The sequence below is a fragment of the Schistocerca cancellata genome, chromosome 6, assembly GCF_023864275.1.
Source record: "Schistocerca cancellata isolate TAMUIC-IGC-003103 chromosome 6, iqSchCanc2.1, whole genome shotgun sequence".
NCBI lineage: Eukaryota > Metazoa > Arthropoda > Insecta > Orthoptera > Acrididae > Schistocerca > Schistocerca cancellata.
This window is the reverse complement of record NC_064631.1, coordinates 360,699,862-360,716,776: the sequence shown is the minus strand read 5'-3', so window position 1 is coordinate 360,716,776 and position 16,915 is coordinate 360,699,862. Positions and strand designations below refer to the sequence as shown.

At 45.1% G+C, this 16,915-nt stretch overlaps 1 protein-coding gene across 5 annotated transcripts in view; it reads left to right on the top strand.

Annotated features, from left to right (window-relative positions):
• Window positions 1-16,915, top strand: part of LOC126190720 (uncharacterized) — a 216,204-nt gene that overhangs the window by 151,206 nt on the left and 48,083 nt on the right. The window lies entirely within an intron of this gene.

Genomic DNA, 16,915 nt, shown 5'->3' with positions numbered 1-16,915 from the left:
ATGGAGAGAAGTCTTCCGAAGTAAGAGTGATTTCAGGTGTGCCGCAGGGGAGTGTCGTAGGACCGTTGCTATTCACAATATACATAAATGACCTTGTGGATGACATCGGAAGTTCACTGAGGGTTTTTGCGGATGATGCTGTGGTGTATCTAGAGGTTGTAACAATGGGAAATTGTACTGAAATGCAAGAGGATCTGCAGCGAATTGACGCATGGTGCATGGAATGGCAATTGAATCTCAATGAAGACAAGTGTAATGTGCTGCGAATACATAGAAAGAAAGATCCTTTATCATATAGCTACAATATAGCAGGTCAGCAACTGGAAGCAGTTAATTCCATATAGGGGACTGATGACCATAGAAGTCCCATAGTGCTCAGAGCCAAGTTAATTCCATAAATTATCTGGGAGTAGGCATTAGGAGTGATTTAAAATGGAATGATCATATACAGTTGATCGTCGGTAAAGCAGATGCCAGACTGAGATTCATTGAAAGAATCCTAAGGAAATGCAATCTGAAAACAAAGGAAGTACGCTTGTTCGGCCACTGCTTGAATACTGCTCAGCAGTGTGGGATCCGAACCGGATAGGGTTGATAGAAGAGGTAGAGAAGATCCAACAGAGAGCAGCGCGCTTCATTACAGGATCATTTAGTAATCGCGAAAGCGTTACGGAGATGATAGATAAACTCCAGTGGAAGACTCTGCAGGAGAGACGCTCAGTAGCTCGGTACGGGCTTTTGTTAAAGTTTCGAGAACATACCTTCACCGAAGAGTCAAGCAGTATATTGCTCCCTCCTACGTATATCTCGCGAAGAGAACATGAGGATAAAATCAGAGAGATTAGAGCCCACACAGAGGCATACCGACAATCCTTCTTTCCACGAACAATACGAGACTGGGATAGAAGGGAGATCCGATAGAGGTACTCAAGGTACACTCCACCACACACCGTCAGGTGGCTTGCGGAGTATAGATGTAGATGTAGATGCGTCACAAAGGCTTAATAATATTGAGGTTCGATGATTGAGGTGGCCAGAGGAGACGCAACAATTCATCATGGTGCTCACAAACGCGTTCTGTTTGGTGGTGTTTGGTTTGTGGGGCGCTCAACTGCGCGGTCATCGGCGCCCCTACAAAGTCTCAATGCTCTCCCCTAGACCACGAGCTGCGGACACAAACGCAGTCCTGGACGATGCGAACTAAGTGAACAGGGGCCCTGATGCCTTGGAACACAGAATCGCCACTGGGGAAAAAGCCAACTAGTCGCAAAATCCTTGACAATAAAGCGACCTCGCTGGTTAACCATGGGACCCATGGAATACCACGATATGGGTGTGTAAACCAACCCCGAACCCCCGCCATATTTCGCTCTTGGTTCGTAAACTCGGCCAGAAGTTGGAAACCGTGTGAAACAAGACTCATCCGAACAAATAACATTCTTCCTTTGCTCCGTGGTCCAGCTTTTGCTGTTTCGGCACCGTGTTTTCTGCTAAGGGCTTTAGAATCCCATCTCGCTCTTTAACTCTCTCTTTATGGAGCTCCCTTCGTGTTGTTTTCGTACTGACAGGGTTAGCGAGTGCGACATTCAGTTCTGCAGCGACTTTTGCAGCTGCCTCCTATTTTTCGCCACAACCATCAGTTTCTGTCAGGTTCACTCGAGGCACACACTTTCGTCCGCGTTGTGACTTAGCGGTTGATGTTTTCCCGGTTTCCTTATGTGCGGTGTAAATCTTCGATACGGTGCCTGTTGAAACACCAGACACATCTGGTACCTTGATTATGGAAGCACCCATCATAGGAGCACCAACAATTTTCCCACTTCTAAGTCATTCGGCTCAGACATAATGCACTCACACCTACATAGAACACAGTTCTGACCTCGCCTAGCACTTGCAACCTATTGAGGGCACTGGACAGATGCCGTTTATGGTCAAATACAACAGCGCAAATGTGCGTGAATTCCTAAGGGACCGAACTGCTGAGGTCATCTGTCCCTAGACTTACACACTACGTAAACTAACTTATGCAAAGAACAACACACACACCCATACCAGAGGGACGACTCGAACCTAGAACGGATTTTCCACTGTTTTTCTTTTTGTGTTGATGATTTTTTAGTTTATTTGGGGGAAACACGAGTGAGGATGTTCTATGTGACGTTCAAACCCAGTTCTGCAAGGTACTGGGCGGCTGCGTTTACCACTCTGTGAATTAGCACAGTGCAAGCAGTATATCTTGCGGTGCACAACAGGAAGTAAATATTGTTTCTCTGAATTGTTCCTCGACGACATTAGAGAGATAACGGCGCCTATCGGTGCATAACGGGACAGTTGGGACGCAGTGTGGCTGTGATGGCGCGGAATCGTGCAGAAGTGCAGCTCTACAGTTAGGCGGATGTATTCGAACCCTTTCATTCAAAACACTCGGCATTTTTTTAAAAAATTAAATGGCGCCGGCGAATGGCATGTTCATTCGTCGTACAACACAAATCGGTCGCTTCATCCGGAGGAACTTTTGCAGAGGTTCTTGAGTGTTCACTGTATCGCATGTTGTCTTGGGAATAGTCCAGCGTCATCAGGTTAATCCATCAGACCCTAGAAAGAACATCATAAGCAAGTAATAATAACAAATATTACGTGATTCTTACCTGACAGATATCCGTGTGTATTTATGCGTAATGTGTGAGGAATAAAAAAAACCTAAAATCCTAGCCTGTGGTCTGATTCAATCACTACTCCAGGAAGTTTCCTGGATTCCTTATTCCTTGATACATACACTCTCATAATTAGAAAGCAAACTTGTCGGTGATGTACAGCACCTCTGCTGCGTGAACTGCCATTGCTGTTTGACAGGTATCTCCGTGGCGCTCTCGCCGTTACTGAGCGGACCCGTCATGGAAACTTGCTGCGCTTCTCTGGATTGCCTTATTCTCCTATATTAATCCTACCTGATGAGGGTCGCAGACGGAAGAGCAATACTGAGTAGCAGTCAAATGAGGGCTTTGAAAGCTGTGTCTTTCAAGGGTAAATTATCATGTAACCTGTTTCATGTGGTCATTCATGTTCCTTTTCCTGCCATTTATCGCAAGTCGTATTAGCGAACAATAATTGGTTTTCATCTGCAATACGTTATACACTCTTAAGACATAGAAGAAAACGGCGCATTGCGAAGGATACCAATAAGAGGGAAATAGGTAGAAGCGCTATGCATGCACAGATAAACAAATGAACACTGGATGATTTCTTCAGGAGAAAGATCTTCACAAATTGAGCAGGTCAGTAACGCATTGATCCACCTCTGATCCTTATGCAAGCATTCATTCGGCTTGTCATTGATTGACATAGTTGTTGGATGTCCTCGTGAGAGATATCGTGCCAAATTCTGTTCAACTGGTGCGTTAGATCAGCAGACACCCGAGCTGATTGCACTTCGCAATACGTATACATATTTGACATGGTGTTTATATTTTCGGATTTACCATTTTGACCATCTGTTGCGCTGATTTGAAAATGGGTGCCGGCCCGAAAGTAATTATCGAGTACATAAAAAAGTGAAATTTGCAATTTTGGCTTTTTTTTCGTTGTACTGATTAACGAAAGTCGCTGACCTGCAGTTATTCCAGCATGCTGGAAGTTCGTAGAACAGTTTGACAACGTGCAGGCTTACTACAGGGCCCCTCGTTACGCAAGTAAAGATCCAGTCAGCGGTCGGTGCTGGGAAATCTTGCCGATTTCATATAAACGCTAAGAGAAGAAAACAATGGACTCCGAAGGACTTATCCAAATGTGACGGAAATCGGTAGACGTGATGAGTCATCAGTCCGCTAGAACTTAGAACTTCTAGGGGACTGATGACCTCAGAAGTTGAGTCCCATAGTGCTCAGAGCCATTTGAACCATTTGAACCACCCCGGCCGGCTGACGGATATCGTGACATATTCTGTCCAATTGGCGCGTTAGATCGGCAAAACTCGGAGCCGTTTGGAGAGTCCTGCTCATAATGCCTCATGGCTTTTCCTTTTTGTTTCTATGGTCGGCCAACCACTGTCACACTCGGTGTGATTTTAATTCCTTTTTTCTGGTCTCTGTCTCTGTCTGTGTCTTTCTTGTCCTGTGTCTTTCTTGTCCTGTGTCTTTCTTGCCCTGTGTCTTTCTTGCCCTGTGTCTTTCTTGTCCTGTGTCTTTCTTGTCCTGTGTCTTTCTTGTCCTGTGTCTTTCTTGTCCTGTGTCTTTCTTGTCCTGTGTCTTTCTTGTCCTGTGTCTTTCTTGTCCTGTGTCTTTCTTGCCATCTCTATTGTTTGTTCTTATTCTTTGTGGGTGTTTCAAGTTCGTGGAAAAAGGAACCGATGGCTCTAGAAGTCTGGTCCCTTCAATCCCACAAACCAATCAACCATAATGCCTCAAACGTTCTCCATTAATTGGGAAGATATCCAGCGGCCTTGTTGGCCAAGGCAGGGTTTGGCAAGCACGAAAACAAGCAGTGGAAACTCTTGCTATTTGCGAGCGGGCATTATCTTGCTGAGATGTAAGCCCAGGATGGCGTGCCATGAAGGCAACAATAGGGGGCGCAGAATATCGTCGACGTACCGCTGTGCTGTAAGTATGCCGCGTATGACAACCAACAAATCGGTCCTGATGTGAAAATAATTGGCGGCCGGCCGGCCAGAGTGGCCGTGCGGTTCTAGGCGCTACAGTGTGGAACCGAGCGACCGCTACGGTCGCAGGTTCGAATCCTGCTTCGGGCATGGATGTGTGTGATGTCCTTAGGTTAGTTAGGTTTAAGTAGTTCTAAGTTCTAGGCGACTGATAACCTCAGAAGTTAAGTCGCATAGTGCTCAGAGCCATTTGTTGTCGGCCGTGTGGCGGGAGACAGTCGGTTCGGTATCCTACCGCTGTCTGGGGCACCTGCAGACACGTCTTCACTGGCCATAGAGGCTCAGTTCGAAGCGAGACTCATCACGTAAGACAATTCTACTCCAGTCAATGATATTCTAGGCGGAAAACGTGCCTGGAAATGGCCCAGACAGCGTTGGGATACTAGCCTGGCTGTCGCCCACCATGCAGCCCGACAACTAGAAATGATGGTCTGGGGAGTCATTTCTTATCACAGCATGACCCCTTTGGTTGTTATCAGCGGCACTCTAACACCACACCTGTATGTCCACGATATTTTGTTGGTCTTCACGGGAAGCCATTCTGGGCTTACGGTTCAGCAAGATAATGCCCGCCCGCACACGCGTGGGTTTCTACTGCTTGTCAAACCCTACGTTGCCCAGCTAGGCCGCAGAATCTCTCCCCAATTGCAAACGTTGGAGCATTATGGTCAAGGTTGGTTGGTTGGTTGTTTTGGGGAAGGAGACCAGACAGCGAGGTCATCGGTCTCATCGGATTAGGGAAGGACGGGGAAGGAAGTCGGCCGTTCCCTTTGAAAGGAACCATCCCGGCATTTGCCTGGAGCGATTTAGGGAAATCACGGAAAACCTAAATCAGGATGGCCGGACGCGGGATTGAACCGTCGTCCTTCCGAATGCGAGTCCAGTGTGTAACCACTGCGCCACCTCGCTCGGTTATGGTCAAGGCCCTCCACCATAGGGGGATTTTGACGCTCTAACGCGTCAGTTGGGCAGCTCAGGAGGGTATCCAACAACTCTATTAATCATTGTCAGGCCGAATAACTGCCTGCATAAGGCCCCACAGATGGACCATTGCCTTACTGTTTTGCTCAATTTGTGAAGCTCTTTCTCTTGAAGAAATGCCGCTCCGATAGCTGAATGGTCAGCGTGACGAACTGCCGTCCTAAGGTGCCCGGGTTCGATCCTTGGCTGGATCGGGGATTTTCTCCGCTCATGGACTGGGTGTTGTGTTGTCTTCATCATTTCATTCCCATCCGGCGCGCAGGTCGCCCAATGTGGCATCGAATGTAATAAGACCTGCACCAAAGTGACCGGACCTGCCTCGTAAGGGGCCTCCCGGTCAATGATGCCAAACGCTCATTTCATTTTTTCTTGCAGAAACCATCCATTTTTTCTGAAATTGTAATAATTTGTTTGTCCGTCCACGTATATCACATCTACCGATTTCTGTCCCTTTCGGATAATTGCTTCGTGATGCGTCGTTCATTTTTTTTTCTTAGTGTATCAAGTCTACAGCCGGTGTTCAGAACTGTTTTTGAGAACAAAAATTGTTCAAATGTGTGTGAAAGCTTATGGGACTCAACTGCTAAGGTCATCAGTCCCTAAGCTTACACACTACTTAACCTAAATCATCCTAAGGACAAACACACACTCACCCATGCCCGAGGGAGGACTTGAACCTCCGCCGGGACCAGCAGCACAGTCCATGACTGCAGCGCCAGTCCGCTCCGCTAATCCCGCGCGGCTTTTGAGAACATTTTAATAAGGTTTCCATTTTTCATTATGAAACGAAGGAAATATTAACAGCATTTGGAAATGTGACTTTCACACTGAAATGAAAAAGAAAACTTTTACTGAATTTTAGGTATTTAGTAAAAGTTGCTTGACACAGTTTCGGTTGGCCCAGAAAATCTTATTGGTTACAGTGACAGCTCAAGGTAAACAGGAGATCCGTTTCGAATTCTGGCTGAGGTATGTTGATTGCTTTCACTGATCATACCAGTTGATTCAAATAATTTCATGTCAACGATTTGACTGTCGAGTCACGATTAGTACATAGTGCAGTAGAAAATCACTACGAGCGAGCCGCTTAGCAATCAGCAACGGCACGTTGCCTGCTCTCCGTTGTGTCTGTTAAGTGCGAGTGCATTTTGTCATCACATCCCACAGTTGCAGCCATCCACGGTCGCGTCAACCAGATAGCTGGCTACCAGCTACAGCGGTATAAGAAGAATTTTGGGGCATCAGAGCAGATAGGATGCATGCTGCAGTGCATTTCCGCGGATGATATTGTACTCCCGCCGTGGTGTTTGTTACGATACTGGATAAGGCACTAAAGACTGATACAGCGTTTCACGCTCAGCATGACCCTTCCACTGTGCTCCACAGTGCACACCACTTTCTGACGTACACTAACTTTTGTCATAACAGCACAAATGGAGAAGGAATGTGACAGACTAGGTGCGTGACAAATGGGTAAAATTACAGAATTTCTCGAGGTCTGACACTGTGTTCGGTAGGCTACATGTCGGGTGTATTTGCGGAACACAGAAGCAGTGCTAACATCGCGTAGCGGCAGAGTCCTCTGAAGGAGTGAAAGTATCTCGTGCTCTAGGACCTCGCTGACTTGGACGTTGCCGTTAAGATTACCTTCGACACTCAGGAGCAGCTACCGTCAATACAGTTGTTACTGACTGTCAGTGGATTCAGGAAACAAACTCGGCTATGTAAAGAAGTAACTTTCATCTTGTCTCGGTTCACCGCGTGGCGGGGGGGGGGGGGGGGGGGGGGGGGGGGGGGGACGCGTGAGTGACTCCTACACAGTGCTATGAAGCGCACAAACACTAATATTTATATGTTTGAATTTTCTATTGCAGATCTGGTAACAGTATTCACTTGGTTGTGATGAGACTTTTTTTCTGCCTCGGAAATACAGAGTGATTAAGAATATGACAGTGAGAGATGCGAAATACTGTCGACCGGAATGAGCAATTACAAGTAATATGAAATGCTAGTTATTACGTCCAGAGTATGCAGATTATGTAAATGCGTATCTTGCTAATTTGTAGGGGTCGGGACTTGATCCCTACGGTATCGAGTGAATCGGCTGCTGGCAAACGAGGATGGAAAACCGTTTCCCCACCGGGGCGTGGGCTGTGGTGGAGGTGATGACGAATCGTACGGCGGACCGTCAGTAAAAAATTCATGCTTAAGAAAGTCTTTTATTCATGCCAGTTATAGGGATGGAATCGTAGCTGGAGGGAAGGTTGTTGTCCTCTGTGACGTGACTGCAGACATACGAACGGCATGCCGGCGTCAGCGGTTTGCCTGGCTGGTAGATGCGCCGTTTATCGCTGAAACAATCCGTTTTCGAATATATGGTTTTTTTTTCACGCCAATTTAACCTGTCTTTTAAAACCGCTCAAAATAACAGGTTTCTGAAACAACCGATTATTTCCTGTCAAAATGTAGAAGTGGAAGTCACTTTCAGAATACATAGAATAAGTGCTTTTCTCGAATAGTGATAAGTGATCGAATACTAGAAAAAATCGCCAGTGTTCTCCAAATGATTCTACGTTTGTGAAATTCTGCTCAAAAGCCATGTTATAATCGGCGACCATCCCACCATTTGATCATTGCGATTAGTAGTCAGTGACAAAGAGTGAAAACAGAGGTTGAAGGATTCTATTTTTTCTGTTAAAAGTCTGTTTTCGAGGGCTACAAGCAGACCAGCTACTTTCTACGTTGTCGTCGTTGTTGTACTCCATTGCTACGTCACTTCGTAAGAACATATCCAGACTAGCGTCGGTACAGACCTGCAATACAACGGATGTCCGGCGACGATAGCGCGGAACTGCCGTCTAGTCCAGATGGGGGCAACTCCCGCACACTGCATACCGTAAACCGCGACACTAGCCAGCACACACATTATTGTCTCAGCAGGTGCTATACACATTCGTATGGCCGGTATTACACTGTCAAATTTCTTTGTCAAAGATTTTTTCAAATATTCGTCAAATATATTTGACAAAGATCTTTGACGTGGCGCTAAAAAGGGGTATTACACTGTTATCATATTTTTCGTCAAAGTTCAAGATGGCTGACAACAACAACTTGTTATTAACCGCAGCAGTTGCATGTACCACAGTTGCACTGTATGGACATATGGAAGAGAAGCGGGGGAAAAAAAAGGAAACGTACCTGGGTGAAGCCGTGGGTTTTACGATGACATGATAAAAGCATTCAACAAAACTTATTACGTGAGCTTATAGTGGAGGACGTCAAATCGTACATCAGTTACTTAAGAATGGATGAACATACAATTCAGCATGTGCTCAGTGAAGTATATCCTCATATCACAAAGCACAATACTCTCTTAAGAACTGCTATATCTGCAGAAGACAGGCTCACTGTAACGCTCCGATTCCTTGCTACAGGAGAGAGTTAGTTTAGTTTAGGTTAGGTCAGGTCTCCAATCTTCTTAAACTATTTTTGTATTCAGGGTGCCTCAGGTTGTAAAGCGCCCCATCAGCTTCATACATCTCTCTTAATTTTGTAGTTGTCGGTACACACCAATTGTATTTACTGGCAATGTTTATGAAAACACTACGATGACAGAACGCTGCAGCGTTGCAAGCGCTCCACGTGGTAACATGTCACATTGCAGTGAACAAAAGACAAGCGACTTCTTGCATCAAATCTGCAGCGAGGCCCTAGATTTGATCAAATTTATTTGAGGACACACGAGATTTGGCGAAGTTCCCTATTACACCATCAAATTTCTTTGACAGAGATATTTGACAGTGTAATACTGGCCTAACCAATGTATTTGTGGCTTTTTTCTGTGGGCATTGTTGTCAAAATTGCACTGATTGCTTGAGAAATAAAACTCGATATTTCAAAACAATGCAAATTTTACGGATAAAAGTTACTCCTTTTTTTTAAAAAAATAAGGTTTATTTAGAAACGAAAAATTATAGTACTTCTGCTGTAGCTAATTGATGTTTCGGATTTCTTTCTCGGTTATTAGTAAAGAATAAGAAAACAGCTATTATAACCGAGGCCAAATAAAGACCGCAAAATACCGATGATTCAGAATTAAAATATCTGTATCAGTTTTAACCGGTCGGTTCTTCCCATCCCTATTATTACCAGACCGGCAGCGCGTGCTAGTGGCGGCGATTGTTGGCGTCGCCGGCCGCGGTGGCCGAGCGGTTCTAGGCGCTTTAGTCCGTAGTCCGTAAGTAGTTCTAAGTTCTAGGGGACTGATGACCTCAGTTGATAAGTCCTTTAGTGCTCAGAGCCATTTGAACCATTGTTGGCGTCAACGCAGCCACGCAGCCCCGACGTAATGCAGTGTGCCGTCAGCGACAGATGACAGAGGCAGCCCCTCGCTGCTTCGTGGCCGCACCGTACATACACCACAGCTGTGGTGTCCGGCATGGTCGGAAACGATGACGTTCCCCCTTCCCGTGCGATAGTAAACAACAGTGTAGACACGCACAGGCCGAAAACAGTTTGTAGCTGGGCGTCTAGCTGCCCCAAGATCGAATTCATTACGCGCCACGGAGGTACCCGTCGGCAGAAGGTAGTAACCCAGTGGATGACCCAGCGGTGCGAAAGCCGCAAGTTTGCAGACGTTAGCCGAGGAGGAATCCTGCACCTACTGGTGGCTAATCCGGATATGGCGGCCGGCTGCTTCATCTTGTACTGCAAGTCTCAAAATCACGAGCTGGCGTAGACTCCGTCACCCAGAGTACCTTATACACTTGATTACTGCTGAGTACACAAAACATCTGAGAGTGACGATCTAAGTTACGTGGTATATATGTGAGCCAGGTTGGCTAATGTTTTCCCCACGGCAGTACTTCAGCGCGGAAATCATACCGAGCGAGGTGGCGCAGTGGTTAGGACACTGGACTCGCATTCGGGAGGACGACGGTTCAATCCCGCGTCCGGCCATCCTGATTTAGGTTTTCCGTGATTTCCGTAAATCGATCCAGGCAAATGCCGGGATGGTACCTTTGAAAGGGCACGGCCGACATCCTTCCCTAAACCGATGAGACCGATGACCTCGCTGTTTGGTCTCTTCTCCCCAAACAAACAACAACAACAACAACAACAACAACGGAAATCATAACAGTGTGGAGAGCTCGGCTGTGACCATTAGTCAATGGTGACTTCACTCCTGATTGTCTCGTCACGTCAGCTTTTCTGGATGCCCTGCCACTGCTGGAAGGTGCCCCAGCTCCCGTTTTAGAGGCGGTGGCTGGCATATTCTGCAACGTCAGCGTGCTGAATAAGTGCGCTTGCACTTAAAATACTCTTTCTTGCTTCAGGCTGACGGGCACTTCTCCCTCTGTGGCCTCGTTCTGCTGAATCAACGCTGGGCTGTTCTTTACGCTGGATTCGGCTGTGGCACAACAAAATGTTCCTTTTGACCAAAAATGCTGGTCCAAGCTAGGATATTGATTTGGCACAAATTTGCATTCGTCACAACACTTTCACTGTATTGCTCGTTCAACATTTTTGGCCCTTTATATCTACGTGTCCGCAGCTCGTGGTCTTGCGGTAGGATTCTAGCCTCACGAGCACGGGGTCCCGGGTTCGATTCCCGGCGGGGTCAGAGATTTTTCACCTGCCCCGAGATGACTGGGTGGTGTTGTGTCTTCTTCATCATCATCATTCATCCACATTACGGTTGGAGGAAGGCAGCGACAAACCACCTCCATTAGGACCTTGCCTAGGACCTTCCCCTGCGCTCTGTCAAGAAGCATGGAACTTCATTCATTTCATATCTACGGTAGCACTGTCTGCCGCAGTATTGGACAAATCAGTGCATCACATTGCGTATTGGAATTACTCGACTAAGTCTTTAAATAACTGTGTGAATTAGACATGCAGTGCAATTCTAAACCTAATATAAAACTTATTTCTTACATTAAATAAATCGTACAGGGTAAGAAATATTACACACACATTACATCAACAACATGTACGTCTACATAGATACCTTAGCAAGCAACCTACGTTCCACTCGCAAATAGACCAATGGAGAAAAGACTGTCTATATGTCTCTGGATGAGCCCTAATTTCTCGCATCTCACCTTCTTGGTCCTTACTCGCAAAATTTGTTGGCAGTAGAATCATTCGGCATTCAGCTTCAAATGCCGGCTCTCTAAATTTTCTCAATAGTGTTCTCCGAAAAGAACGTCGCCTTTCCTCCATGGATGTCCGTATGTGTTCAACTACCGGTAACAAATGTAGCAGTGTACCTCTGAAATGCTTCGATGTCCTTCAATCCGATCTAGTACGGATCCCAAACACTCGAGCTGTACTCAAGGATAGGACGCACAAGCATCCTATATGCGGTCTCCTTTACAGATGAACCACGCTTCTCTAAAAGTCTCCCAATAAACTGATGTCGACCAATCGCCTTCCCTACCACAGTCCTCACATGCTCGTTCCATTTCATACCACTTTGCAACGCTACGCCCAGATATTTAAGCGACGTGACTGTCAAGAAGTACACTACCAATGCTGTAGCCGAACATTACAGGGTTGTTTTTCCTACTCATCCACATTAACTTAAATTTTCCCACATTTAGAACTAGCTGCCCATTCATCACACCAACTAGAAATTTGGTCTAAGTCACTTGTACCCTCCTACAGGCACTCAACTTCGACACCTTACGTACACCACGGCGTCATCAGCAAACAACCGCAGATTGCCGCCCATCCCATCCCGTCTGCCGAGTCATTCATTTATATAGAGAACAACAGCGGTTTTATCACACTTAAGAAGTCTTCGAGCCGCTGACGTATCTGTGAACTTATTCCGTATGTTCGTACCTTCGTTAACGGCTTGCAATGGGGCACCGTGTAAAATGCTTTCCGGAAATCTAGAAATATGGAATCTGCCTTTTGCCCTTCATACTTAGATCGCAGTATATCATGTGAGAAAAGGGCAAACTGTAGTTTCGCACGATGCGATGCGGTCTAAATCCATACTGATTCGTGGACATAAGCTTCTCAGTCTCGGGAAAATGTATTGGAACTGAGAATATGTTCAAGGATTCTGCAGCAAACGGAAGTTAGGGATATTGGTTTATAATTTTGCGGGTCCGTTCTTTCACCCTTCTTGTCCACAGCAGTCACCGCTTTTTTCCAGTTGCTTGGGACTCTGTGCTGGGCGAGAGATTAACGATAAATGCAAGCTAGATAAAGGGCCAATACCTTAAGTACTCTTTGTAAAACCGAATTGGGATTCCATCCGGACCTGGTGACTTATTTGCTTTCAAATCTTTCAGTTTTTTCTCTGCGCCAGAGATGCTTATTACTGTGCCGTCCATATGGGAGTCTATCCGATGGTCAAATGACGGTATGTTTGCACGATTCTCTTGCGTGAACAGTTTCTTGGACGCGAAATTCAAAACTTCGACTTTCGTTTTGCTATCTTCAGCTGGTCGCAGTAGAGAGGATATAAAATGTAGACTGGCAATGGCAAGGAAAGCGTTTCTGAACAAGAGAAATTTGTTAACATCGAGTATAGATTTAAGTGTCAGGAAGTCGTTTCTGAAAGTATTTGTATGGAGTGTAGCCATGTATGGAAGTGAAACGTGGACGATAAATAGTTTCGACAAGAAGAGAATAGAAGCTTTCGTAATGTGGTGCTACAGAAGAATGCTGAAGATTAGATGGGTAGATCATATAACTAATGAGGAGGTATTGAATAGAATTGGGGAGAAGAGGAGTTTGTGGCACAACTTGACTAGAAGAAGGGATCGGTTGATAGGACATGTTCTGAGGCATCAAGGGATGACCAATTTAGTATTGGAGGGCCGAGTGGAGGGTAAAAATCGTAGAGGGAGACCAAGAGATGAATACACTAAGCATATTCAGAAGGATGTAGGCTGCAGTAAGTACTGGGAGATGAAGAAGCTTGCACAGGATAGAGTACCATGGAGAGCTGCGTCAAACCAGTCTCAGGACTGAAGACCACAACAACAACAACAACAACAACAATCTTCAGCTGCCACACTAGAGTGGTTAACAGGGACTGAGCGGAAGCCTTGGGCCAGCTTAGCGTTTTTATGTAGGACCAGAATTTTCTCGGGTTGTTAGCCAGATCTTTTGCTAAGGTATGACGGTGGTAGTTGTATGCTTCGCGCAAAGATATTTTCACAGACGCAAAAATCTCTGCTAACCTTTGGTTGTCGTTATTTGTACGTTCTCTTTTGAACCAAGATTTGAACCGAGAATGCTACAGCCACTGCTTCTTCAGCATCTTCCGAACTTCGTTATTAAGCCACGGCGGGTCTTTTCCATTCTTTATCCATTCACTAGACACTCAACTCTCCACACCACGATTTACAATCTTCTTGAACTTTGCCCATAATCTCTCTACGTCCATCTTACTGGAACTAAGTGACGTCAATTCACTCTCTAAGTGAGATGCTAACAACTGTTTATCTGCTGTAACTAGGAGAAACACTCTCCTAGCCTTCTTGACTGATTTATTAACTTTCGTAACCATAGTCGCCGTAGACATCATGATCGTTAATCCCCGTTTCTACACTGACACTGTCGATATTTGTAACTACAAAGTCTAAGATATATCCATTGCGTGTGGGCTGCCGAGCTAGCTGCTCGAGACACTTTTCAGAAAACCTGTTCGAAAGTATTTAACACGACTGTCTGTCTGTACCCCCGCAATGAATCCATAGACACCCCAGTCTATAATTGGTATGTTGATATCGCTTCCAACTAGTATTGCATGATCTGGGGATTCACGCGCTACTGACCGTAGGCATTCTTTGAATGACTCCAGAACTGTCACAGCAGAATCAGGTGGCAGGTAAAAACAGCCAACAATTAACTTGGTTTCAGCTACACCTGCTATACGCGACCAGATAACTTCACTGTCGCTCTCCACTTCGACCTAAATAGAGACAATAATTTGTCAACTGCAATGAACACTGCCACTCCTATCGCTTCTATCTCTCTTTCCGGTATATGTTCCACGATTCATTAAATGTCTCAGAACTTTGCACTTCGGGTTCCAGCCAACTCTCGGTCCCAAGAATAATTTGAGCACGTGTGCTTTCCTGGAGCGCAGTAAATTCGGGAACTTCGTTACGAATACTTCGACAGTTTATTCATTAAATTTTGACAGTCGAAGTGTCTTTACTCTTAAAGCAGTCTGTTTTCCCTTGCTGCCTATCGACTGGCGAGTGTTCATCAGAGTACGTCAAACTACAGCCCTGCCTAAGAAAAATCCCCCATGTGCACTGTGTTACCCGAGCAGCTGCTTCCTTCGTGTAGTGCACCCGTGACCTACATGGACAGCTCTAATAAGAATGATACGTTGTAAGAGTTTCACTGGGTATAGCAATTATGCAATGCAGAGCTGAATATTTTTTTGTGACCCGAGAATGGTCAGATTCATGATCGAAATGATTTTCTTTAATAAAAATAAGAAATACAGCTGTATATTATGCTATAAAAGTTTTTTAAGGTTTATCAAAGCTGCCCAGCACACAAAATATTTAAATTTAAATTTTATTTATCTTTCGTCACTTTGAAGAAAACTGGTGTTCTTATTCATTGCAAAGTTTAATGTTATGCCGAACTTCGGTGGGAGTATTGGCTGATATGTGCTCTCGTTCACGATCAATGGTCTCAGAAGATTGGGAACCACTGGCTTAATGGAAATAGGATGGAAATGAAATAGTTACAGTGGCAGTATTTGTAAACAGTCACGGAGTACGTGTTGCAACGTTTAGGGCACAGAACTCTCAGACTGAAGTTAACGAGGATTAGATCGTCTTTCGTCTATCCTGGGTTGCATGTTAAATGTTACATGGTTTTTCTAATCCGCTTTCGTGCGATAGCTGAGCACGTGCTATTTTATAAGAACACGGCAGAGAGCTCCCCAGTCGTTCTCTAGTTGAGATATTACTACGTCGGTGAACGGCGAAACGCTAAACTCTGACCTTCCTGGTCAACAGTTATTCGCGTCTGCTAGCATCATCGGCGTAATTGACAGTGAATTGAGCCATTCATGCCTAATAAAAGTCTGGCAAGACCGTAGACTTCTTACATCGCTGCTAACGAGGTATTTTAAGACACTACGTACTATACGGTTGCCAGTGTCGTTAGGTGTCTTCGTTATGTCCATTAGACAGCTACCGATGGGTCGCGTATTGCAGCCCTGTACGTACGCTGCCTGTGTGATGTGCCATGATGCCTTCCAACAGCGAGCTGCTTAACGCTAACCGTAAGACAAGCTTGCAACTGTGCCACTATCTCTATTGTGTGGTTTAGCAGGCACAGACATCCCTGACGCGGAAAGGCCATGTACTTATTAAAACGTCTTAATTTGTTCCAGTATACCTCTGAGTACTTCCACATTCGGAAGACTATTTCTTGTCGGTACCCCATTCATGACATCATCTCTTACTTGGTGCTCTGAAAGGATATATTCGCGTTGCCCAGGCGCGACAGCTTCTGTATTCCTTAATACGGGTGATGATGCTGTCTTAAGTAGTTCCTTTGTACACAGATCAATTGGCAGTAGCGGATTATGCAACGGGCCAGGAAACCGCCAAATTCGATTCTTTTGTACTGTAGTTTTATGAGGGTGCAATCATTACTATGCGAGGATGTACATTTATGTCGTAGAAATTCAAAAATAAAGAAACAGCTTTAAAGGTAAATTTTGAGGACTGAAATTAGGTCAATTGTGGGCCGTAATTCTAAATGCAAACAGCACCAACTCTTTTGCAGTACAAGCTCCATAACAAACGCCGGTCCGTTTAGGTGTTCTGTGTCAGTGCTCACGGCCGACTAGAGATATATCTAGTCAGCCGTGGGCAGTGCTCAGATGACGTCACAACCTTTTTCTATTCTAGATTTTGGCTCCTGCCTATCCAGATATTTAGATAATTGCATTGATATGGGCATACTTACCGTTTCATAGTCATTTATTATGGCAACTGTGAATTGTCGATACATTTCACTATTTCTTAATTACATATTATCATTCAAAATAGCACAAAAGGATAAAGTTTCATACTCAGATGCTGAGATGTTAAAAATTGGCAATCATATTTTACTCGGGTAAATTTTATGGGGTGAATCAGTGGACATAATTGACTAATCGAGCAACAGATTAACACTGTACGCACATAACCAATTATAAAATCTGGTGTCCACCTCTGGAATCAGTAGAGTATTGCGGTTTCTGTGGCTCGATATCTTCACATCTTGAAATTTAGATAT